Genomic DNA, 19909 nt, shown 5'->3' with positions numbered 1-19909 from the left:
AGTTCGAACATTTTGCAAGAAGGGGAAGGGCATTTATTGCAAATATATTTGCAATGCATAACATAACGGGTGCGATCATACCAAAGCACTAATGCACCGGATCCCATCGAACTCCGAGGTTAAGCGTGCTTGGGCGAGAGTAGTACTAGGATGGGTGACCTCCTGGGAAGTCCTCGTGTTGCACCCCTCATTTTCGTTTTTTATTTTTTAATTTTTTTTTACGGCTCAGGAAATGCACTCGGGAAGGCATAACGGGGCCCATCGTGACCGGTTCGAACGAGCTTTCCGAAAAGTACTTACGGGCCCCGTGAGTCCATCCGGATCAAAAGTTACGTGCGAATTTCGATCGACGGGGATTTTTTTTCTTAGTTTGTCGTTTCCAAGGGATATCCCGTTAACTAATCACGCAACAGGGGCACGAAAACCAGGAAAAAGAAAGTTCGAACATTTTGCAAGAAGGGGAAGGGCATTTATTGCAAATATATTTGCAATGCATAACATAACGGGTTGCGATCATACCAAAGCACTAATGCACCGGATCCCATCGAACTCCGGGTTAAGCGTGCTTGGGCGAGAGTAGTACTAGGATGGGTGACCTCCTGGGAAGTCCTCGTGTTGCACCCCTCATTTTCGTTTTTTATTTTTTAATTTTTTTTTACGGCTCAGGAAATGCACTCGGGAAGGCATAACGGGGCCCATCGTGACCGGTTCGAACGAGCTTTCCGAAAAGTACTTACGGGCCCCGTGAGTCCATCCGGATCAAAAGTTACGTGCGAATTTCGATCGACGGGGATTTTTTTTCTTAGTTTGTCGTTTCCAAGGGATATCCCGTTAACTAATCACGCAACAGGGCACGAAAACCAGGAAAAAAGAAAGTTCGAACATTTTGCAAGAAGGGGAAGGGCATTTATTGCAAATATATTTGCAATGCATAACATAACGGGTGCGATCATACCAAAGACTAATGCACCGGATCCCATCGAAACTCCGAGTTAAGCGTGCTTGGGCGAGAGTAGTACTAGGATGGGTGACCTCCTGGGAAGTCCTCGTGTTGCACCCCTCATTTTCGTTTTTTATTTTTTAATTTTTTTTTACGGCTCAGGAAATGCACTCGGGAAGGCATAACGGGGCCCATCGTGACCGGTTCGAACGAGCTTTCCGAAAAGTACTTACGGGCCCCGTGGAGTCCATCCGGATCAAAAGTTACGTGCGAATTTCGATCGACGGGGATTTTTTTTCTTAGTTTGTCGTTTCCAAGGGATATCCCGTTAACTAATCACGCAACAGGGCACGAAAACCAGGAAAAAGAAAGTTCGAACATTTTGCAAGAAGGGGAAGGGCATTTATTGCAAATATATTTGCAATGCATAACATAACGGGTGCGATCATACCAAAGACTAATGCACCGGATCCCATCGAACTCCGGTTAAGCGTGCTTGGGCGAGAGTAGTACTAGGATGGGTGACCTCCTGGGAAGTCCTCGTGTTGCACCCCTCATTTTCGTTTTTTATTTTTTAATTTTTTTTTACGGCTCAGGAAATGCACTCGGGAAGGCATAACGGGGCCCATCGTGACCGGTTCGGAACGAGCTTTCCGAAAAGTACTTACGGGCCCCGTGAGTCCATCCGGATCAAAAGTTACGTGCGAATTTCGATCGACGGGGATTTTTTTTTTTAGTTTGTCGTTTCCAAGGGATATCCCGTTAACTAATCACGCAACAGGGCACGAAAACCAGGAAAAAAGAAAGTTCGAACATTTTGCAAGAAGGGGAAGGGCATTTATTGCAAATATATTTGCAATGCATAACATAACGGGTGCGATCATACCAAGCACTAATGCACCGGATCCCATCGAACTCCGGGTTAAGCGTGCTTGGGCGAGAGTAGTACTAGGATGGGTGACCTCCTGGGAAGTCCTCGTGTTGCACCCCTCATTTTCGTTTTTTATTTTTTAATTTTTTTTTACGGCTCAGGAAATGCACTCGGGAAGGCATAACGGGGCCCATCGTGACCGGTTCGCAACGAGCTTTCCGAAAAGTACTTACGGGCCCCGTGAGTCCATCCGGATCAAAAGTTACGTGCGAATTTCGATCGACGGGGATTTTTTTTCTTAGTTTGTCGTTTCCAAGGGATATCCCGTTAACTAATCACGCAACAGGGCACGAAAACCAGGAAAAAAGAAAGTTCGAACATTTTGCAAGAAGGGGAAGGGCATTTATTGCAAATATATTTGCAATGCATAACATAACGGGTGCGATCATACCAGCACTAATGCACCGGATCCCATCAGAACTCCGAGGTTAAGCGTGCTTGGGCGAGAGTAGTACTAGGATGGGTGACCTCCTGGGAAGTCCTCGTGTTGCACCCCTCATTTTCGTTTTTTATTTTTTAATTTTTTTTTACGGCTCAGGAAATGCACTCGGGAAGGCATAACGGGGCCCATCGTGACCGGTTCGAACGAGCTTTCCGAAAAGTACTTACGGGCCCCGTGAGTCCATCCGGATCAAAAGTTACGTGCGAATTTCGATCGACGGGGATTTTTTTTTTAGTTTGTCGTTTCCAAGGGATATCCCGTTAACTAATCACGCAACGGGGCACGAAAACCAGGAAAAAAGAAAGTTCGAACATTTTGCAAGAAGGGGAAGGGCATTTATTGCAAATATATTTGCAATGCATAACATAACGGGTGCGATCATACCAGCACTAATGCACCGGATCCCATCAGAACTCCGAAGTTAAGCGTGCTTGGGCGAGAGTAGTACTAGGATGGGTGACCTCCTGGGAAGTCCTCGTGTTGCACCCCTCATTTTCGTTTTTTATTTTTTAATTTTTTTTACGGCTCAGGAAATGCACTCGGGAAGGCATAACGGGGCCCATCGTGACCGGTTCGGAACGAGCTTTCCGAAAAGTACTTACGGGCCCCGTGAGTCCATCCGGATCAAAAGTTACGTGCGAATTTCGATCGACGGGGATTTTTTTTTCTTAGTTTGTCGTTTCCAAGGGATATCCCGTTAACTAATCACGCAACAGGGCACGAAAACCAGGAAAAAAGAAAGTTCGAACATTTTGCAAGAAGGGGAAGGGCATTTATTGCAAATATATTTGCAATGCATAACATAACGGGTGCGATCATACCAAGACTAATGCACCGGATCCCATCGAACTCCGGGTTAAGCGTGCTTGGGCGAGAGTAGTACTAGGATGGGTGACCTCCTGGGAAGTCCTCGTGTTGCACCCCTCATTTTCGTTTTTTATTTTTTAATTTTTTTTTACGGCTCAGGAAATGCACTCGGGAAGGCATAACGGGGCCCATCGTGACCGGTTCGGAACGAGCTTTCCGAAAAGTACTTACGGGCCCCGTGAGTCCATCCGGATCAAAAGTTACGTGCGAATTTCGATCGACGGGGATTTTTTTTCTTAGTTTGTCGTTTCCAAGGGATATCCCGTTAACTAATCACGCAACAGGGCACGAAAACCAGGAAAAAAGAAAGTTCGAACATTTTGCAAGAAGGGGAAGGGCATTTATTGCAAATATATTTGCAATGCATAACATAACGGGTGCGATCATACCAAAGCACTAATGCACCGGATCCCATCAGAACTCCGGAGTTAAGCGTGCTTGGGCGAGAGTAGTACTAGGATGGGTGACCTCCTGGGAAGTCCTCGTGTTGCACCCCTCATTTTCGTTTTTTATTTTTTAATTTTTTTTACGGCTCAGGAAATGCACTCGGGAAGGCATAACGGGGCCCATCGTGACCGGTTCGGAACGAGCTTTCCGAAAAGTACTTACGGGCCCCGTGAGTCCATCCGGATCAAAAGTTACGTGCGAATTTCGATCGACGGGGATTTTTTTTCTTAGTTTGTCGTTTCCAAGGGATATCCCGTTAACTAATCACGCAACAGGGCACGAAAACCAGGAAAAAGAAAGTTCGAACATTTTGCAAGAAGGGGAAGGGCATTTATTGCAAATATATTTGCAATGCATAACATAACGGGTGCGATCATACCAAAGACTAATGCACCGGATCCCATCGAACTCCGGGTTAAGCGTGCTTGGGCGAGAGTAGTACTAGGATGGGTGACCTCCTGGGAAGTCCTCGTGTTGCACCCCTCATTTTCGTTTTTTATTTTTTAATTTTTTTTTACGGCTCAGGAAATGCACTCGGGAAGGCATAACGGGGCCCATCGTGGACCGGTTCGAACGAGCTTTCCGAAAAGTACTTACGGGCCCCGTGAGTCCATCCGGATCAAAAGTTACGTGCGAATTTCGATCGACGGGGATTTTTTTCTTAGTTTGTCGTTTCCAAGGGATATCCCGTTAACTAATCACGCAACAGGGCACGAAAACCAGGAAAAAGAAAGTTCGAACATTTTGCAAGAAGGGGAAGGGCATTTATTGCAAATATATTTGCAATGCATAACATAACGGGTGCGATCATACCAAAGACTAATGCACCGGATCCCATCGAACTCCGAAGTTAAGCGTGCTTGGGCGAGAGTAGTACTAGGATGGGTGACCTCCTGGGAAGTCCTCGTGTTGCACCCCTCATTTTCGTTTTTTATTTTTTAATTTTTTTTTACGGCTCAGGAAATGCACTCGGGAAGGCATAACGGGGCCCATCGTGACCGGTTCGAACGAGCTTTCCGAAAAGTACTTACGGGCCCCGTGAGTCCATCCGGATCAAAAGTTACGTGCGAATTTCGATCGACGGGGATTTTTTTTTCTTAGTTTGTCGTTTCCAAGGGATATCCCGTTAACTAATCACGCAACAGGGCACGAAAACCAGGAAAAAGAAAGTTCGAACATTTTGCAAGAAGGGGAAGGGCATTTATTGCAAATATATTTGCAATGCATAACATAACGGGTGCGATCATACCAAGCACTAATGCACCGGATCCCATCGAACTCCGAGTTAAGCGTGCTTGGGCGAGAGTAGTACTAGGATGGGTGACCTCCTGGGAAGTCCTCGTGTTGCACCCCTCATTTTCGTTTTTTATTTTTTAATTTTTTTTTACGGCTCAGGAAATGCACTCGGGAAGGCATAACGGGGCCCATCGTGACCGGTTCGAACGAGCTTTCCGAAAAGTACTTACGGGCCCCGTGAGTCCATCCGGATCAAAAGTTACGTGCGAATTTCGATCGACGGGGATTTTTTTTCTTAGTTTGTCGTTTCCAAGGGATATCCCGTTAACTAATCACGCAACAGGGCACGAAAACCAGGAAAAAGAAAGTTCGAACATTTTGCAAGAAGGGGAAGGGCATTTATTGCAAATATATTTGCAATGCATAACATAACGGGTGCGATCATACCAAAGACTAATGCACCGGATCCCATCGAACTCCGAGTTAAGCGTGCTTGGGCGAGAGTAGTACTAGGATGGGTGACCTCCTGGGAAGTCCTCGTGTTGCACCCCTCATTTTCGTTTTTTATTTTTTAATTTTTTTTTACGGCTCAGGAAATGCACTCGGGAAGGCATAACGGGGCCCATCGTGACCGGTTCGAACGAGCTTTCCGAAAAGTACTTACGGGCCCCGTGAGTCCATCCGGATCAAAAGTTACGTGCGAATTTCGATCGACGGGGATTTTTTTCTTAGTTTGTCGTTTCCAAGGGATATCCCGTTAACTAATCACGCAACAGGGGCACGAAAACCAGGAAAAAGAAAGTTCGAACATTTTGCAAGAAGGGGAAGGGCATTTATTGCAAATATATTTGCAATGCATAACATAACGGGTGCGATCATACCAGCACTAATGCACCGGATCCCATCAGAACTCCGAAGTTAAGCGTGCTTGGGCGAGAGTAGTACTAGGATGGGTGACCTCCTGGGAAGTCCTCGTGTTGCACCCCTCATTTTCGTTTTTTATTTTTTAATTTTTTTTTACGGCTCAGGAAATGCACTCGGGAAGGCATAACGGGGCCCATCGTGACCGGTTCGAACGAGCTTTCCGAAAAGTACTTACGGGCCCCGTGAGTCCATCCGGATCAAAAGTTACGTGCGAATTTCGATCGACGGGGATTTTTTTTTCTTAGTTTGTCGTTTCCAAGGGATATCCCGTTAACTAATCACGCAACAGGGCACGAAAACCAGGAAAAAAGAAAGTTCGAACATTTTGCAAGAAGGGGAAGGGCATTTATTGCAAATATATTTGCAATGCATAACATAACGGGTGCGATCATACCAAGCACTAATGCACCGGATCCCATCGAACTCCGGAGTTAAGCGTGCTTGGGCGAGAGTAGTACTAGGATGGGTGACCTCCTGGGAAGTCCTCGTGTTGCACCCCTCATTTTCGTTTTTTATTTTTTAATTTTTTTTTACGGCTCAGGAAATGCACTCGGGAAGGCATAACGGGGCCCATCGTGACCGGTTCGAACGAGCTTTCCGAAAAGTACTTACGGGCCCCGTGAGTCCATCCGGATCAAAAGTTACGTGCGAATTTCGATCGACGGGGATTTTTTTTCTTAGTTTGTCGTTTCCAAGGGATATCCCGTTAACTAATCACGCAACAGGGCACGAAAACCAGGAAAAAGAAAGTTCGAACATTTTGCAAGAAGGGGAAGGGCATTTATTGCAAATATATTTGCAATGCATAACATAACGGGTGCGATCATACCAAGCACTAATGCACCGGATCCCATCGAACTCCGGTTAAGCGTGCTTGGGCGAGAGTAGTACTAGGATGGGTGACCTCCTGGGAAGTCCTCGTGTTGCACCCCTCATTTTCGTTTTTTATTTTTTAATTTTTTTTTACGGCTCAGGAAATGCACTCGGGAAGGCATAACGGGGCCCATCGTGACCGGTTCGAACGAGCTTTCCGAAAAGTACTTACGGGCCCCGTGAGTCCATCCGGATCAAAAGTTACGTGCGAATTTCGATCGACGGGGATTTTTTTTCTTAGTTTGTCGTTTCCAAGGGATATCCCGTTAACTAATCACGCAACAGGGCACGAAAACCAGGAAAAAAGAAAGTTCGAACATTTTGCAAGAAGGGGAAGGGCATTTATTGCAAATATATTTGCAATGCATAACATAACGGGTGCGATCATACCAAAGACTAATGCACCGGATCCCATCGAACTCCGGTTAAGCGTGCTTGGGCGAGAGTAGTACTAGGATGGGTGACCTCCTGGGAAGTCCTCGTGTTGCACCCCTCATTTTCGTTTTTTATTTTTTAATTTTTTTTACGGCTCAGGAAATGCACTCGGGAAGGCATAACGGGGCCCATCGTGACCGGTTCGGAACGAGCTTTCCGAAAAGTACTTACGGGCCCCGTGAGTCCATCCGGATCAAAAGTTACGTGCGAATTTCGATCGACGGGGATTTTTTTTCTTAGTTTGTCGTTTCCAAGGGATATCCCGTTAACTAATCACGCAACAGGCACGAAAACCAGGAAAAAAGAAAGTTCGAACATTTTGCAAGAAGGGGAAGGGCATTTATTGCAAATATATTTGCAATGCATAACATAACGGGTGCGATCATACCAAAGACTAATGCACCGGATCCCATCGAACTCCGGTTAAGCGTGCTTGGGCGAGAGTAGTACTAGGATGGGTGACCTCCTGGGAAGTCCTCGTGTTGCACCCCTCATTTTCGTTTTTTATTTTTTAATTTTTTTTTACGGCTCGGGAAATGCACTCGGGAAGGCATAACGGGGCCCATCGTGACCGGTTCGAACGAGCTTTCCGAAAAGTACTTACGGGCCCCGTGAGTCCATCCGGATCAAAAGTTACGTGCGAATTTCGATCGACGGGGATTTTTTTTCTTAGTTTGTCGTTTCCAAGGGATATCCCGTTAACTAATCACGCAACAGGGGCACGAAAACCAGGAAAAAGAAAGTTCGAACATTTTGCAAGAAGGGGAAGGGCATTTATTGCAAATATATTTGCAATGCATAACATAACGGGTGCGATCATACCAGCACTAATGCACCGGATCCCATCAGAACTCCGAAGTTAAGCGTGCTTGGGCGAGAGTAGTACTAGGATGGGTGACCTCCTGGGAAGTCCTCGTGTTGCACCCCTCATTTTCGTTTTTTATTTTTTAATTTTTTTTTTACGGCTCAGGAAATGCACTCGGGAAGGCATAACGGGGCCCATCGTGACCGGTTCGAACGAGCTTTCCGAAAAGTACTTACGGGCCCCGTGAGTCCATCCGGATCAAAAGTTACGTGCGAATTTCGATCGACGGGGATTTTTTTTCTTAGTTTGTCGTTTCCAAGGGATATCCCGTTAACTAATCACGCAACAGGGGCACGAAAACCAGGAAAAAGAAAGTTCGAACATTTTGCAAGAAGGGGAAGGGCATTTATTGCAAATATATTTGCAATGCATAACATAACGGGTGCGATCATACCAAAGCACTAATGCACCGGATCCCATCGAACTCCGGTTAAGCGTGCTTGGGCGAGAGTAGTACTAGGATGGGTGACCTCCTGGGAAGTCCTCGTGTTGCACCCCTCATTTTCGTTTTTTATTTTTTAATTTTTTTTTACGGCTCAGGAAATGCACTCGGGAAGGCATAACGGGGCCCATCGTGACCGGTTCGAACGAGCTTTCCGAAAAGTACTTACGGGCCCCGTGAGTCCATCCGGATCAAAAGTTACGTGCGAATTTCGATCGACGGGGATTTTTTTTCTTAGTTTGTCGTTTCCAAGGGATATCCCGTTAACTAATCACGCAACAGGGCACGAAAACCAGGAAAAAGAAAGTTCGAACATTTTGCAAGAAGGGGAAGGGCATTTATTGCAAATATATTTGCAATGCATAACATAACGGGTGCGATCATACCAAGCACTAATGCACCGGATCCCATCGAACTCCGGTTAAGCGTGCTTGGGCGAGAGTAGTACTAGGATGGGTGACCTCCTGGGAAGTCCTCGTGTTGCACCCCCTCATTTTCGTTTTTTATTTTTTAATTTTTTTTTACGGCTCAGGAAATGCACTCGGGAAGGCATAACGGGGCCCATCGTGACCGGTTCGAACGAGCTTTCCGAAAAGTACTTACGGGCCCCGTGAGTCCATCCGGATCAAAAGTTACGTGCGAATTTCGATCGACGGGGATTTTTTTTCTTAGTTTGTCGTTTCCAAGGGATATCCCGTTAACTAATCACGCAACAGGGCACGAAAACCAGGAAAAAGAAAGTTCGAACATTTTGCAAGAAGGGGAAGGGCATTTATTGCAAATATATTTGCAATGCATAACATAACGGGTGCGATCATACCAAAGCACTAATGCACCGGATCCCATCGAACTCCGAGTTAAGCGTGCTTGGGCGAGAGTAGTACTAGGATGGGTGACCTCCCGGGAAGTCCTCGTGTTGCACCCCTCATTTTCGTTTTTTATTTTTTAATTTTTTTTTACGGCTCAGGAAATGCACTCGGGAAGGCATAACGGGGCCCATCGTGACCGGTTCGAACGAGCTTTCCGAAAAGTACTTACGGGCCCCGTGAGTCCATCTCGGATCAAAAGTTACGTGCGAATTTCGATCGACGGGGATTTTTTTTCTTAGTTTGTCGTTTCCAAGGGATATCCCGTTAACTAATCACGCAACAGGGCACGAAAACCAGGAAAAAGAAAGTTCGAACATTTTGCAAGAAGGGGAAGGGCATTTATTGCAAATATATTTGCAATGCATAACATAACGGGTGCGATCATACCAGCACTAATGCACCGGATCCCATCAGAACTCCGAGTTAAGCGTGCTTGGGCGAGAGTAGTACTAGGATGGGTGACCTCCTGGAAGTCCTCGTGTTGCACCCCTCATTTTCGTTTTTTATTTTTTAATTTTTTTTTACGGCTCAGGAAATGCACTCGGGAAGGCATAACGGGGCCCATCGTGACCGGTTCGAACGAGCTTTCCGAAAAGTACTTACGGGCCCCGTGAGTCCATCCGGATCAAAAGTTACGTGCGAATTTCGATCGACGGGGATTTTTTTTCTTAGTTTGTCGTTTCCAAGGGATATCCCGTTAACTAATCACGCAACAGGGCACGAAAACCAGGAAAAAAGAAAGTTCGAACATTTTGCAAGAAGGGGAAGGGCATTTATTGCAAATATATTTGCAATGCATAACATAACGGGTGCGATCATACCAGCACTAATGCACCGGATCCCATCAGAACTCCGAAGGTTAAGCGTGCTTGGGCGAGAGTAGTACTAGGATGGGTGACCTCCTGGGAAGTCCTCGTGTTGCACCCCTCATTTTCGTTTTTTATTTTTTAATTTTTTTTTACGGCTCAGGAAATGCACTCGGGAAGGCATAACGGGGCCCATCGTGACCGGTTCGGAACGAGCTTTCCGAAAAGTACTTACGGGCCCCGTGAGTCCATCCGGATCAAAAGTTACGTGCGAATTTCGATCGACGGGGATTTTTTTTCTTAGTTTGTCGTTTCCAAGGGATATCCCGTTAACTAATCACGCAACAGGGCACGAAAACCAGGAAAAAAGAAAGTTCGAACATTTTGCAAGAAGGGGAAGGGCATTTATTGCAAATATATTTGCAATGCATAACATAACGGGTGCGATCATACCAGCACTAATGCACCGGATCCCATCAGAACTCCGGAGTTAAGCGTGCTTGGGCGAGAGTAGTACTAGGATGGGTGACCTCCTGGGAAGTCCTCGTGTTGCACCCCTCATTTTCGTTTTTTATTTTTTAATTTTTTTTTACGGCTCAGGAAATGCACTCGGGAAGGCATAACGGGGCCCATCGTGACCGGTTCGGAACGAGCTTTCCGAAAAGTACTTACGGGCCCCGTGAGTCCATCCGGATCAAAAGTTACGTGCGAATTTCGATCGACGGGGATTTTTTTTCTTAGTTTGTCGTTTCCAAGGGATATCCCGTTAACTAATCACGCAACAGGGCACGAAAACCAGGAAAAAAGAAAGTTCGAACATTTTGCAAGAAGGGGAAGGGCATTTATTGCAAATATATTTGCAATGCATAACATAACGGGTGCGATCATACCAGCACTAATGCACCGGATCCCATCAGAACTCCGAGGTTAAGCGTGCTTGGGCGAGAGTAGTACTAGGATGGGTGACCTCCTGGGAAGTCCTCGTGTTGCACCCCCCATTTTCGTTTTTTATTTTTTAATTTTTTTTTACGGCTCAGGAAATGCACTCGGGAAGGCATAACGGGGCCCATCGTGACCGGGTTCGAACGAGCTTTCCGAAAAGTACTTACGGGCCCCGTGAGTCCATCCGGATCAAAAGTTACGTGCGAATTTCGATCGACGGGGATTTTTTTTCTTAGTTTGTCGTTTCCAAGGGATATCCCGTTAACTAATCACGCAACAGGGCACGAAAACCAGGAAAAAGAAAGTTCGAACATTTTGCAAGAAGGGGAAGGGCATTTATTGCAAATATATTTGCAATGCATAACATAACGGGTGCGATCATACCAGCACTAATGCACCGGATCCCATCAGAACTCCGAAGTTAAGCGTGCTTGGGCGAGAGTAGTACTAGGATGGGTGACCTCCTGGGAAGTCCTCGTGTTGCACCCCTCATTTTCGTTTTTTATTTTTTAATTTTTTTTTACGGCTCAGGAAATGCACTCGGGAAGGCATAACGGGGCCCATCGTGACCGGTTCGAACGAGCTTTCCGAAAAGTACTTACGGGCCCCGTGAGTCCATCCGGATCAAAAGTTACGTGCGAATTTCGATCGACGGGGATTTTTTTTCTTAGTTTGTCGTTTCCAAGGGATATCCCGTTAACTAATCACGCAACAGGGCACGAAAACCAGGAAAAAGAAAGTTCGAACATTTTGCAAGAAGGGGAAGGGCATTTATTGCAAATATATTTGCAATGCATAACATAACGGGTGCGATCATACCAGCACTAATGCACCGGATCCCATCGAACTCCGAGTTAAGCGTGCTTGGGCGAGAGTAGTACTAGGATGGGTGACCTCCCGGGAAGTCCTCGTGTTGCACCCCTCATTTTCGTTTTTTATTTTTTAATTTTTTTACGGCTCAGGAAATGCACTCGGGAAGGCATAACGGGGCCCATCGTGACCGGTTCGAACGAGCTTTCCGAAAAGTACTTACGGGCCCCGTGAGTCCATCCGGATCAAAAGTTACGTGCGAATTTCGATCGACGGGGATTTTTTTTCTTAGTTTGTCGTTTCCAAGGGATATCCCGTTAACTAATCACGCAACAGGGCACGAAAACCAGGAAAAAGAAAGTTCGAACATTTTGCAAGAAGGGGAAGGGCATTTATTGCAAATATATTTGCAATGCATAACATAACGGGTGCGATCATACCAGCACTAATGCACCGGATCCCATCAGAACTCCGAGTTAAGCGTGCTTGGGCGAGAGTAGTACTAGGATGGGTGACCTCCTGGGAAGTCCTCGTGTTGCACCCCTCATTTTCGTTTTTTATTTTTTAATTTTTTTTTACGGCTCAGGAAATGCACTCGGGAAGGCATAACGGGGCCCATCGTGACCGGTTCGGAACGAGCTTTCCGAAAAGTACTTACGGGCCCCAGTGAGTCCATCCGGATCAAAAGTTACGTGCGAATTTCGATCGACGGGGATTTTTTTTCTTAGTTTGTCGTTTCCAAGGGATATCCCGTTAACTAATCACGCAACAGGGCACGAAAACCAGGAAAAAAGAAAGTTCGAACATTTTGCAAGAAGGGGAAGGGCATTTATTGCAAATATATTTGCAATGCATAACATAACGGGTGCGATCATACCAGCACTAATGCACCGGATCCCATCGAACTCCGAGTTAAGCGTGCTTGGGCGAGAGTAGTACTAGGATGGGTGACCTCCTGGGAAGTCCTCGTGTTGCACCCCTCATTTTCGTTTTTTATTTTTTAATTTTTTTTTACGGCTCAGGAAATGCACTCGGGAAGGCATAACGGGGCCCATCGTGACCGGTTCGGAACGAGCTTTCCGAAAAGTACTTACGGGCCCCGTGAGTCCATCCGGATCAAAAGTTACGTGCGAATTTCGATCGACGGGGATTTTTTTTCTTAGTTTGTCGTTTCCAAGGGATATCCCGTTAACTAATCACGCAACAGGGACACGAAAACCAGGAAAAAGAAAGTTCGAACATTTTGCAAGAAGGGGAAGGGCATTTATTGCAAATATATTTGCAATGCATAACATAACGGGTGCGATCATACCAGCACTAATGCACCGGATCCCATCAGAACTCCGAAGTTAAGCGTGCTTGGGCGAGAGTAGTACTAGGATGGGTGACCTCCTGGGAAGTCCTCGTGTTGCACCCCTCATTTTCGTTTTTTATTTTTTAATTTTTTTTTACGGCTCAGGAAATGCACTCGGGAAGGCATAACGGGGCCCATCGTGACCGGTTCGAACGAGCTTTCCGAAAAGTACTTACGGGCCCCGTGAGTCCATCCGGATCAAAAGTTACGTGCGAATTTCGATCGACGGGGATTTTTTTTCTTAGTTTGTCGTTTCCAAGGGATATCCCGTTAACTAATCACGCAACAGGGCACGAAAACCAGGAAAAAGAAAGTTCGAACATTTTGCAAGAAGGGGAAGGGCATTTATTGCAAATATATTTGCAATGCATAACATAACGGGTGCGATCATACCAAAGCACTAATGCACCGGATCCCATCAGAACTCCGAAGTTAAGCGTGCTTGGGCGAGAGTAGTACTAGGATGGGTGACCTCCTGGGAAGTCCTCGTGTTGCACCCCTCATTTTCGTTTTTTATTTTTTAATTTTTTTTTACGGCTCGGGAAATGCACTCGGGAAGGCATAACGGGGCCCATCGTGACCGGTTCGAACGAGCTTTCCGAAAAGTACTTACGGGCCCCGTGAGTCCATCCGGATCAAAAGTTACGTGCGAATTTCGATCGACGGGGATTTTTTTTTTTAGTTTGTCGTTTCCAAGGGATATCCCGTTAACTAATCACGCAACAGGGCACGAAAACCAGGAAAAAAGAAAGTTCGAACATTTTGCAAGAAGGGGAAGGGCATTTATTGCAAATATATTTGCAATGCATAACATAACGGGTGCGATCATACCAGCACTAATGCACCGGATCCCATCGAACTCCGAGTTAAGCGTGCTTGGGCGAGAGTAGTACTAGGATGGGTGACCTCCTGGGAAGTCCTCGTGTTGCACCCCTCATTTTCGTTTTTTATTTTTTAATTTTTTTTTACGGCTCAGGAAATGCACTCGGGAAGGCATAACGGGGCCCATCGTGACCGGTTCGGAACGAGCTTTCCGAAAAGTACTTACGGGCCCGTGAGTCCATCCGGATCAAAAGTTACGTGCGAATTTCGATCGACGGGGATTTTTTTTCTTAGTTTGTCGTTTCCAAGGGATATCCCGTTAACTAATCACGCAACAGGGCACGAAAACCAGGAAAAAAAGAAAGTTCGAACATTTTGCAAGAAGGGGAAGGGCATTTATTGCAAATATATTTGCAATGCATAACATAACGGGTGCGATCATACCAGCACTAATGCACCGGATCCCATCAGAACTCCGAGTTAAGCGTGCTTGGGCGAGAGTAGTACTAGGATGGGTGACCTCCTGGGAAGTCCTCGTGTTGCACCCCTCATTTTCGTTTTTTATTTTTTAATTTTTTTTACGGCTCAGGAAATGCACTCGGGAAGGCATAACGGGGCCCATCGTGACCGGTTCGGAACGAGCTTTCCGAAAAGTACTTACGGGCCCCGTGAGTCCATCCGGATCAAAAGTTACGTGCGAATTTCGATCGACGGGGATTTTTTTTCTTAGTTTGTCGTTTCCAAGGGATATCCCGTTAACTAATCACGCAACAGGGCACGAAAACCAGGAAAAAGAAAGTTCGAACATTTTGCAAGAAGGGGAAGGGCATTTATTGCAAATATATTTGCAATGCATAACATAACGGGTGCGATCATACCAGCACTAATGCACCGGATCCCATCAGAACTCCGAAGTTAAGCGTGCTTGGGCGAGAGTAGTACTAGGATGGGTGACCTCCTGGGAAGTCCTCGTGTTGCACCCCTCATTTTCGTTTTTTATTTTTTAATTTTTTTTTACGGCTCAGGAAATGCACTCGGGAAGGCATAACGGGGCCCATCGTGACCGGTTCGGAACGAGCTTTCCGAAAAGTACTTACGGGCCCCGTGAGTCCATCCGGATCAAAAGTTACGTGCGAATTTCGATCGACGGGGATTTTTTTTCTTAGTTTGTCGTTTCCAAGGGATATCCCGTTAACTAATCACGCAACAGGGCACGAAAACCAGGAAAAAGAAAGTTCGAACATTTTGCAAGAAGGGGAAGGGCATTTATTGCAAATATATTTGCAATGCATAACATAACGGGTGCGATCATACCAGCACTAATGCACCGGATCCCATCAGAACTCCGAAGTTAAGCGTGCTTGGGCGAGAGTAGTACTAGGATGGGTGACCTCCTAGGAAGTCCTCGTGTTGCACCCCTCATTTTCGTTTTTTATTTTTTAATTTTTTTTTACGGCTCAGGAAATGCACTCGGGAAGGCATAACGGGGCCCATCGTGACCGGTTCGGAACGAGCTTTCCGAAAAGTACTTACGGGCCCCGTGAGTCCATCCGGATCAAAAGTTACGTGCGAATTTCGATCGACGGGGATTTTTTTTTCTTAGTTTGTCGTTTCCAAGGGATATCCCGTTAACTAATCACGCAACAGGGCACGAAAACCAGGAAAAAAGAAAGTTCGAACATTTTGCAAGAAGGGGAAGGGCATTTATTGCAAATATATTTGCAATGCATAACATAACGGGTGCGATCATACCAGCACTAATGCACCGGATCCCATCGAACTCCGAGTTAAGCGTGCTTGGGCGAGAGTAGTACTAGGATGGGTGACCTCCTGGGAAGTCCTCGTGTTGCACCCCTCATTTTCGTTTTTTATTTTTTAATTTTTTTTTTTGGCTCAGGAAATGCACTCGGGAAGGCATAACGGGGCCCATCGTGACCGGTTCGGAACGAGCTTTCCGAAAAGTACTTACGGGCCCCGTGAGTCCATCCGGATCAAAAGTTACGTGCGAATTTCGATCGACGGGGATTTTTTTTCTTAGTTTGTCGTTTCCAAGGGATATCCCGTTAACTAATCACGCAACAGGGCACGAAAACCAGGAAAAAAGAAAGTTCGAACATTTTGCAAGAAGGGGAAGGGCATTTATTGCAAATATATTTGCAATGCATAACATAACGGGTGCGATCATACCAGCACTAATGCACCGGATCCCATCGAACTCCGAGTTAAGCGTGCTTGGGCGAGAGTAGTACTAGGATGGGTGACCTCCTGGGAAGTCCTCGTGTTGCACCCCTCATTTTCGTTTTTTATTTTTTAATTTTTTTTTACGGCTCAAGAAATGCACTCGGGAAGGCATAACGGGGCCCATCGTGACCGGTTCGGAACGAGCTTTCCGAAAAGTACTTACGGGCCCCGTGAGTCCATCCGGATCAAAAGTTACGTGCGAATTTCGATCGACGGGGATTTTTTTTTCTTAGTTTGTCGTTTCCAAGGGATATCCCGTTAACTAATCACGCAACAGGGCACGAAAACCAGGAAAAAAGAAAGTTCGAACATTTTGCAAGAAGGGGAAGGGCATTTATTGCAAATATATTTGCAATGCATAACATAACGGGTGCGATCATACCAGCACTAATGCACCGGATCCCATCAGAACTCCGAAGTTAAGCGTGCTTGGGCGAGAGTAGTACTAGGATGGGTGACCTCCTGGGAAGTCCTCGTGTTGCACCCCTCATTTTCGTTTTTTATTTTTTAATTTTTTTTTACGGCTCAGGAAATGCACTCGGGAAGGCATAACGGGGCCCATCGTGACCGGTTCGAACGAGCTTTCCGAAAAGTACTTACGGGCCCCGTGAGTCCATCCGGATCAAAAGTTACGTGCGAATTTCGATCGACGGGGATTTTTTTTCTTAGTTTGTCGTTTCCAAGGGATATCCCGTTAACTAATCACGCAACAGGGCACGAAAACCAGGAAAAAGAAAGTTCGAACATTTTGCAAGAAGGGGAAGGGCATTTATTGCAAATATATTTGCAATGCATAACATAACGGGTGCGATCATACCAGCACTAATGCACCGGATCCCATCAGAACTCCGAAGTTAAGCGTGCTTGGGCGAGAGTAGTACTAGGATGGGTGACCTCCTGGGAAGTCCTCGTGTTGCACCCCTCATTTTCGTTTTTTATTTTTTAATTTTTTTTTACGGCTCAGGAAATGCACTCGGGAAGGCATAACGGGGCCCATCGTGACCGGTTCGAACGAGGCTTTCCGAAAAGTACTTACGGGCCCCGTGAGTCCATCCGGATCAAAAGTTACGTGCGAATTTCGATCGACGGGGATTTTTTTTCTTAGTTTGTCGTTTCCAAGGGATATCCCGTTAACTAATCACGCAACAGGGCACGAAAACCAGGAAAAAGAAAGTTCGAACATTTTGCAAGAAGGGGAAGGGCATTTATTGCAAATATATTTGCAATGCATAACATAACGGGTGCGATCATACCAAAGCACTAATGCACCGGATCCCATCGAACTCCGAGTTAAGCGTGCTTGGGCGAGAGTAGTACTAGGATGGGTGACCTCCCGGGAAGTCCTCGTGTTGCACCCCTCATTTTCGTTTTTTATTTTTTAATTTTTTTTACGGCTCAAGAAATGCACTCGGGAAGGCATAACGGGGCCCATCGTGACCGGTTCGGAACGAGCTTTCCGAAAAGTACTTACGGGCCCCGTGAGTCCATCCGGATCAAAAGTTACGTGCGAATTTCGATCGACGGGGATTTTTTCTCTTAGTTTGTCGTTTCCAAGGGATATCCCGTTAACTAATCACGCAACAGGGCACGAAAACCAGGAAAAAGAAAGTTCGAACATTTTGCAAGAAGGGGAAGGGCATTTATTGCAAATATATTTGCAATGCATAACATAACGGGTGCGATCATACCAGCACTAATGCACCGGATCCCATCAGAACTCCGAAGTTAAGCGTGCTTGGGCGAGAGTAGTACTAGGATGGGTGACCTCCTGGGAAGTCCTCGTGTTGCACCCCCCATTTTCGTTTTTTATTTTTTAATTTTTTTTTACGGCTCAGGAAATGCACTCGGGAAGGCATAACGGGGCCCATCGTGACCGGTTCGGAACGAGCTTTCCGAAAAGTACTTACGGGCCCCGTGAGTCCATCCGGATCAAAAGTTACGTGCGAATTTCGATCGACGGGGATTTTTTTTCTTAGTTTGTCGTTTCCAAGGGATATCCCGTTAACTAATCACGCAACAAAGGCACGAAAACCAGGAAAAAAGAAAGTTCGAACATTTTGCAAGAAGGGGAAGGGCATTTATTGCAAATATATTTGCAATGCATAACATAACGGGTGCGATCATACCAGCACTAATGCACCGGATCCCATCAGAACTCCGAAGTTAAGCGTGCTTGGGCGAGAGTAGTACTAGGATGGGTGACCTCCTGGGAAGTCCTCGTGTTGCACCCCTCATTTTCGTTTTTTATTTTTTAATTTTTTTTTACGGCTCAAGAAATGCACTCGGGAAGGCATAACGGGGCCCATCGTGACCGGTTCGGAACGAGCTTTCCGAAAAGTACTTACGGGCCCCGTGAGTCCATCCGGATCAAAAGTTACGTGCGAATTTCGATCGACGGGGATTTTTTCTCTTAGTTTGTCGTTTCCAAGGGATATCCCGTTAACTAATCACGCAACAGGGCACGAAAACCAGGAAAAAAGAAAGTTCGAACATTTTGCAAGAAGGGGAAGGGCATTTATTGCAAATATATTTGCAATGCATAACATAACGGGTGCGATCATACCAGCACTAATGCACCGGATCCCATCAGAACTCCGAAGTTAAGCGTGCTTGGGCGAGAGTAGTACTAGGATGGGTGACCTCCTGGGAAGTCCTCGTGTTGCACCCCTCATTTTCGTTTTTTATTTTTTAATTTTTTTTTACGGCTCAGGAAATGCACTCGGGAAGGCATAACGGGGCCCATCGTGACCGGTTCGGAACGAGCTTTCCGAAAAGTACTTACGGGCCCCGTGAGTCCATCCGGATCAAAAGTTACGTGCGAATTTCGATCGACGGGGATTTTTTTTTCTTAGTTTGTCGTTTCCAAGGGATATCCCGTTAACTAATCACGCAACAGGGCACGAAAACCAGGAAAAAAGAAAGTTCGAACATTTTGCAAGAAGGGGAAGGGCATTTATTGCAAATATATTTGCAATGCATAACATAACGGGTGCGATCATACCAAAGACTAATGCACCGGATCCCATCAGAACTCCGAAGTTAAGCGTGCTTGGGCGAGAGTAGTACTAGGATGGGTGACCTCCTAGGAAGTCCTCGTGTTGCACCCCTCATTTTCGTTTTTTATTTTTTAATTTTTTTTTTACGGCTCAAGGAAATGCACTCGGGAAGGCATAACGGGGCCCATCGTGACCGGTTCGAACGAGCTTTCCGAAAAGTACTTACGGGCCCCGTGAGTCCATCTGGGGATCAAAAGTTACGTGCGAATTTCGATCGACGGGGATTTTTTTCTTAGTTTGTCGTTTCCAAGGGATATCCCGTTAACTAATCACGCAACGAGGGCACGAAAACCCAGGAAAAAAGAAAGTTCGAACATTTTGCAAGAAGGGGAAGGGCATTTATTGCAAATATATTTGCAATGCATAACATAACGGGTGCGATCATACCAGCACTAATGCACCGGATCCCATCGGAACTCCGGGGTTAAGCGTGCTTGGGCGAGAGTAGTACTAGGATGGGTGACCTCCGGGAAGTCCTCGTGTTGCACCCCTCATTTTCGTTTTTTATTTTTTAATTTTTTTACTTAACCAGAAATGCACTCGGGAAGGCATAACGGGGCCCATCGTGACCGGTTCGGAACAAGCTTTCCGAAAAGTACTAACGGGC

At 46.1% G+C, this 19909-nt stretch overlaps 42 non-coding genes and 4 pseudogenes across 42 annotated transcripts; all 46 read left to right on the top strand.

Moving 5' to 3' along the window:
• The first annotated feature begins 67 nt into the window (after positions 1–67).
• On the top strand, positions 68–187 carry LOC125313029. Its single transcript, XR_007197060.1, has one exon. It is a non-coding gene; the product is annotated as a 5S ribosomal RNA (ribosomal RNA).
• A 318-nt stretch (positions 188–505) lies between these two features.
• LOC125313084 lies at positions 506–624 on the top strand. Its single transcript, XR_007197114.1, has one exon. It is a non-coding gene; the product is annotated as a 5S ribosomal RNA (ribosomal RNA).
• A 317-nt stretch (positions 625–941) lies between these two features.
• On the top strand, positions 942–1060 carry LOC125313094. Its single transcript, XR_007197123.1, has one exon. It is a non-coding gene; the product is annotated as a 5S ribosomal RNA (ribosomal RNA).
• Positions 1061–1377: 317 nt separating this feature from the next.
• On the top strand, positions 1378–1494 carry LOC125313101 (annotated as a pseudogene).
• A 318-nt stretch (positions 1495–1812) lies between these two features.
• Positions 1813–1930, top strand: LOC125313053. Its single transcript, XR_007197084.1, has one exon. It is a non-coding gene; the product is annotated as a 5S ribosomal RNA (ribosomal RNA).
• A 318-nt stretch (positions 1931–2248) lies between these two features.
• On the top strand, positions 2249–2367 carry LOC125313349. The gene has a single exon (XR_007197155.1). It is a non-coding gene; the product is annotated as a 5S ribosomal RNA (ribosomal RNA).
• Positions 2368–2683: 316 nt separating this feature from the next.
• Positions 2684–2802, top strand: LOC125313080. The gene has a single exon (XR_007197110.1). It is a non-coding gene; the product is annotated as a 5S ribosomal RNA (ribosomal RNA).
• Positions 2803–3120: 318 nt separating this feature from the next.
• LOC125313082 lies at positions 3121–3237 on the top strand. Its single transcript, XR_007197112.1, has one exon. It is a non-coding gene; the product is annotated as a 5S ribosomal RNA (ribosomal RNA).
• A 318-nt stretch (positions 3238–3555) lies between these two features.
• On the top strand, positions 3556–3676 carry LOC125312998. The gene has a single exon (XR_007197029.1). It is a non-coding gene; the product is annotated as a 5S ribosomal RNA (ribosomal RNA).
• Positions 3677–3992: 316 nt separating this feature from the next.
• Positions 3993–4110, top strand: LOC125313107 (annotated as a pseudogene).
• A 316-nt stretch (positions 4111–4426) lies between these two features.
• Positions 4427–4545, top strand: LOC125313037. Its single transcript, XR_007197068.1, has one exon. It is a non-coding gene; the product is annotated as a 5S ribosomal RNA (ribosomal RNA).
• Positions 4546–4862: 317 nt separating this feature from the next.
• Positions 4863–4980, top strand: LOC125313038. The gene has a single exon (XR_007197069.1). It is a non-coding gene; the product is annotated as a 5S ribosomal RNA (ribosomal RNA).
• A 316-nt stretch (positions 4981–5296) lies between these two features.
• Positions 5297–5414, top strand: LOC125313086. The gene has a single exon (XR_007197116.1). It is a non-coding gene; the product is annotated as a 5S ribosomal RNA (ribosomal RNA).
• A 316-nt stretch (positions 5415–5730) lies between these two features.
• LOC125313069 lies at positions 5731–5849 on the top strand. Its single transcript, XR_007197099.1, has one exon. It is a non-coding gene; the product is annotated as a 5S ribosomal RNA (ribosomal RNA).
• A 318-nt stretch (positions 5850–6167) lies between these two features.
• LOC125313018 lies at positions 6168–6286 on the top strand. The gene has a single exon (XR_007197049.1). It is a non-coding gene; the product is annotated as a 5S ribosomal RNA (ribosomal RNA).
• Positions 6287–6602: 316 nt separating this feature from the next.
• On the top strand, positions 6603–6719 carry LOC125313050. The gene has a single exon (XR_007197081.1). It is a non-coding gene; the product is annotated as a 5S ribosomal RNA (ribosomal RNA).
• Positions 6720–7036: 317 nt separating this feature from the next.
• On the top strand, positions 7037–7153 carry LOC125313100 (annotated as a pseudogene).
• Positions 7154–7469: 316 nt separating this feature from the next.
• Positions 7470–7586, top strand: LOC125313099 (annotated as a pseudogene).
• A 317-nt stretch (positions 7587–7903) lies between these two features.
• LOC125313057 lies at positions 7904–8022 on the top strand. Its single transcript, XR_007197088.1, has one exon. It is a non-coding gene; the product is annotated as a 5S ribosomal RNA (ribosomal RNA).
• A 318-nt stretch (positions 8023–8340) lies between these two features.
• LOC125313066 lies at positions 8341–8458 on the top strand. The gene has a single exon (XR_007197096.1). It is a non-coding gene; the product is annotated as a 5S ribosomal RNA (ribosomal RNA).
• Positions 8459–8774: 316 nt separating this feature from the next.
• LOC125313049 lies at positions 8775–8891 on the top strand. Its single transcript, XR_007197080.1, has one exon. It is a non-coding gene; the product is annotated as a 5S ribosomal RNA (ribosomal RNA).
• Positions 8892–9208: 317 nt separating this feature from the next.
• On the top strand, positions 9209–9327 carry LOC125313048. The gene has a single exon (XR_007197079.1). It is a non-coding gene; the product is annotated as a 5S ribosomal RNA (ribosomal RNA).
• Positions 9328–9644: 317 nt separating this feature from the next.
• Positions 9645–9761, top strand: LOC125313017. The gene has a single exon (XR_007197048.1). It is a non-coding gene; the product is annotated as a 5S ribosomal RNA (ribosomal RNA).
• Positions 9762–10078: 317 nt separating this feature from the next.
• On the top strand, positions 10079–10198 carry LOC125313357. The gene has a single exon (XR_007197163.1). It is a non-coding gene; the product is annotated as a 5S ribosomal RNA (ribosomal RNA).
• A 318-nt stretch (positions 10199–10516) lies between these two features.
• Positions 10517–10635, top strand: LOC125313347. Its single transcript, XR_007197153.1, has one exon. It is a non-coding gene; the product is annotated as a 5S ribosomal RNA (ribosomal RNA).
• A 318-nt stretch (positions 10636–10953) lies between these two features.
• Positions 10954–11072, top strand: LOC125313348. Its single transcript, XR_007197154.1, has one exon. It is a non-coding gene; the product is annotated as a 5S ribosomal RNA (ribosomal RNA).
• A 317-nt stretch (positions 11073–11389) lies between these two features.
• LOC125313046 lies at positions 11390–11508 on the top strand. The gene has a single exon (XR_007197077.1). It is a non-coding gene; the product is annotated as a 5S ribosomal RNA (ribosomal RNA).
• A 316-nt stretch (positions 11509–11824) lies between these two features.
• On the top strand, positions 11825–11941 carry LOC125313025. The gene has a single exon (XR_007197056.1). It is a non-coding gene; the product is annotated as a 5S ribosomal RNA (ribosomal RNA).
• A 314-nt stretch (positions 11942–12255) lies between these two features.
• Positions 12256–12373, top strand: LOC125313359. The gene has a single exon (XR_007197165.1). It is a non-coding gene; the product is annotated as a 5S ribosomal RNA (ribosomal RNA).
• A 319-nt stretch (positions 12374–12692) lies between these two features.
• On the top strand, positions 12693–12809 carry LOC125313015. The gene has a single exon (XR_007197046.1). It is a non-coding gene; the product is annotated as a 5S ribosomal RNA (ribosomal RNA).
• A 318-nt stretch (positions 12810–13127) lies between these two features.
• Positions 13128–13246, top strand: LOC125313035. Its single transcript, XR_007197066.1, has one exon. It is a non-coding gene; the product is annotated as a 5S ribosomal RNA (ribosomal RNA).
• Positions 13247–13562: 316 nt separating this feature from the next.
• On the top strand, positions 13563–13683 carry LOC125313355. Its single transcript, XR_007197161.1, has one exon. It is a non-coding gene; the product is annotated as a 5S ribosomal RNA (ribosomal RNA).
• Positions 13684–14000: 317 nt separating this feature from the next.
• LOC125313014 lies at positions 14001–14117 on the top strand. Its single transcript, XR_007197045.1, has one exon. It is a non-coding gene; the product is annotated as a 5S ribosomal RNA (ribosomal RNA).
• A 318-nt stretch (positions 14118–14435) lies between these two features.
• LOC125313358 lies at positions 14436–14553 on the top strand. The gene has a single exon (XR_007197164.1). It is a non-coding gene; the product is annotated as a 5S ribosomal RNA (ribosomal RNA).
• Positions 14554–14869: 316 nt separating this feature from the next.
• LOC125313024 lies at positions 14870–14988 on the top strand. The gene has a single exon (XR_007197055.1). It is a non-coding gene; the product is annotated as a 5S ribosomal RNA (ribosomal RNA).
• Positions 14989–15305: 317 nt separating this feature from the next.
• LOC125313325 lies at positions 15306–15424 on the top strand. Its single transcript, XR_007197150.1, has one exon. It is a non-coding gene; the product is annotated as a 5S ribosomal RNA (ribosomal RNA).
• A 319-nt stretch (positions 15425–15743) lies between these two features.
• Positions 15744–15860, top strand: LOC125313012. The gene has a single exon (XR_007197043.1). It is a non-coding gene; the product is annotated as a 5S ribosomal RNA (ribosomal RNA).
• A 318-nt stretch (positions 15861–16178) lies between these two features.
• On the top strand, positions 16179–16295 carry LOC125313011. The gene has a single exon (XR_007197042.1). It is a non-coding gene; the product is annotated as a 5S ribosomal RNA (ribosomal RNA).
• A 319-nt stretch (positions 16296–16614) lies between these two features.
• LOC125313013 lies at positions 16615–16733 on the top strand. Its single transcript, XR_007197044.1, has one exon. It is a non-coding gene; the product is annotated as a 5S ribosomal RNA (ribosomal RNA).
• Positions 16734–17049: 316 nt separating this feature from the next.
• On the top strand, positions 17050–17168 carry LOC125313002. Its single transcript, XR_007197033.1, has one exon. It is a non-coding gene; the product is annotated as a 5S ribosomal RNA (ribosomal RNA).
• A 317-nt stretch (positions 17169–17485) lies between these two features.
• LOC125313047 lies at positions 17486–17604 on the top strand. Its single transcript, XR_007197078.1, has one exon. It is a non-coding gene; the product is annotated as a 5S ribosomal RNA (ribosomal RNA).
• A 316-nt stretch (positions 17605–17920) lies between these two features.
• LOC125313356 lies at positions 17921–18039 on the top strand. Its single transcript, XR_007197162.1, has one exon. It is a non-coding gene; the product is annotated as a 5S ribosomal RNA (ribosomal RNA).
• Positions 18040–18358: 319 nt separating this feature from the next.
• Positions 18359–18477, top strand: LOC125313331. The gene has a single exon (XR_007197151.1). It is a non-coding gene; the product is annotated as a 5S ribosomal RNA (ribosomal RNA).
• A 318-nt stretch (positions 18478–18795) lies between these two features.
• Positions 18796–18914, top strand: LOC125313220. The gene has a single exon (XR_007197140.1). It is a non-coding gene; the product is annotated as a 5S ribosomal RNA (ribosomal RNA).
• A 319-nt stretch (positions 18915–19233) lies between these two features.
• On the top strand, positions 19234–19353 carry LOC125313026. Its single transcript, XR_007197057.1, has one exon. It is a non-coding gene; the product is annotated as a 5S ribosomal RNA (ribosomal RNA).
• Positions 19354–19675: 322 nt separating this feature from the next.
• LOC125313023 lies at positions 19676–19793 on the top strand. Its single transcript, XR_007197054.1, has one exon. It is a non-coding gene; the product is annotated as a 5S ribosomal RNA (ribosomal RNA).
• Positions 19794–19909: the final 116 nt, after the last annotated feature.

Source organism: Rhodamnia argentea, unplaced genomic scaffold (assembly GCF_020921035.1).
Source record: "Rhodamnia argentea isolate NSW1041297 unplaced genomic scaffold, ASM2092103v1 Rarg_v2.17, whole genome shotgun sequence".
NCBI classification, from domain to species: Eukaryota; Viridiplantae; Streptophyta; class Magnoliopsida; order Myrtales; family Myrtaceae; genus Rhodamnia; species Rhodamnia argentea.
Note: the sequence above shows the minus strand (reverse complement) of the source record. Positions and strands in the feature narration are given on the sequence as shown.